This window comes from Cucurbita maxima, unplaced genomic scaffold, assembly GCF_002738345.1.
Source record: "Cucurbita maxima cultivar Rimu unplaced genomic scaffold, Cmax_1.0 Cma_Scf00197, whole genome shotgun sequence".
Lineage (NCBI taxonomy): Eukaryota > Viridiplantae > Streptophyta > Magnoliopsida > Cucurbitales > Cucurbitaceae > Cucurbita > Cucurbita maxima.
In genome coordinates this window covers 21,559-22,789 of record NW_019272213.1, presented here as the reverse complement: position 1 = coordinate 22,789, position 1,231 = coordinate 21,559, and the positions used below count along the sequence as shown (strand labels likewise).

General features: G+C 43.6%; 1 non-coding gene and 1 pseudogene across 1 annotated transcript; both read right to left on the bottom strand.

Annotated features, from left to right (window-relative positions):
• Positions 1–671: 671 nt before the first annotated feature.
• On the bottom strand, positions 672–790 carry LOC111473937. The gene has a single exon (XR_002715815.1). It is a non-coding gene; the product is annotated as a 5S ribosomal RNA (ribosomal RNA).
• A 328-nt stretch (positions 791–1,118) lies between these two features.
• LOC111473955 lies at positions 1,119–1,231 on the bottom strand (annotated as a pseudogene).

The following is a 1,231-nucleotide window of genomic DNA, read 5'->3' as shown; positions in this document are numbered from 1 at the left end:
ATTTATTTGTTGATTGTCATTTCCACCCTCCTTGGCCTTTTGACTTTGTTCTCATTTTATTCCTAAAGATCATATTTAGATCTTAAAAAAAACAATATAGAATTTTACTTCTTAATATTGTGTTTATACATAGTTAGGAAGTGAATTTAGTCAAAATCCTTTCTTTCTTTTTTTTTTAATTCATTTGGCATGTGCAATTCTACTAAAAAATATAATAGGTCGTCAGGGGTGGGGGCTTTACCGGGGGGACTAACTAGTAAAAGGCCAAGCTAAAAAATATAATAGGTCGTCAGGGGTGGGGGCTTTACCGGGGGGACTAACTAGTAAAAGGCCAAGGAGTACTGTCCACTCCAGCCCAGCCCCTTAGAATAGTCCAATTTTTCCTCCACGCAGATAAGTTGCTTTATCCATATATTAGCTTACCTTCCCAAGTGGCCACACGCTTAACCGCGAAATTCTGATGGGATTCCCAAGTGGCCACATGCTTAACCGCGAAATTCTGATGGGATACGGTGCATTAGTGCTGGGATGATCGCACCCGACATGCCATGCGCAAAAAAATCGGATTTAACGCATGCGAGGCGGCATGATTGAAACGGGATGGGCGTGAGCGGGGGAGGTTCTCATTTGTAGAGAAAGGAAAAGAACTGGGAGAAAATGAAAGAAAAAAAGGGGTGCAACACGAGGACTTCCCAAGTGGTCACCCAACTTAGTACTACTCTCGCCCAAGCACGCTTAACTGCGGGGTTCTGATGGAATCTGGTGCATTAGTGCTGGTATGATCGCACCAGACATGTCATGCGCACAAAATCGAATTTAACGCATGCGGGGCGGCTAGTGCTGGTATGATCGCACCAGACATGTCATGCGCACAAAATCGAATTTAACGCATGCGGGGCGGCTTGATCGAAACGCGATGGGCATGAGCGGGGGAGGTTCTCATTTGTAGAGAAAGGAAGAAAAGAACTCGGAGAAATTGAAAGATCATTTGTAGAGAAAGGAAGAAAAGAACTCGGAGAAATTGAAAGATCATTTGTAGAGAAAGGAAGAAAAGAACTCGGAGAAATTGAAAGATCATTTGTAGAGAAAGGAAGAAAAGAACTCTTGAAAGAAAAAAAGGGGTGCAACAAGAGGACTTCCCAAGTGGTCACCCAACTTTGTACTACTCTCGCCCAAGCACGCTTAACTGCAGGGTTCTGATGGGATCCAGTGCATTAGTGCTGGTATGATC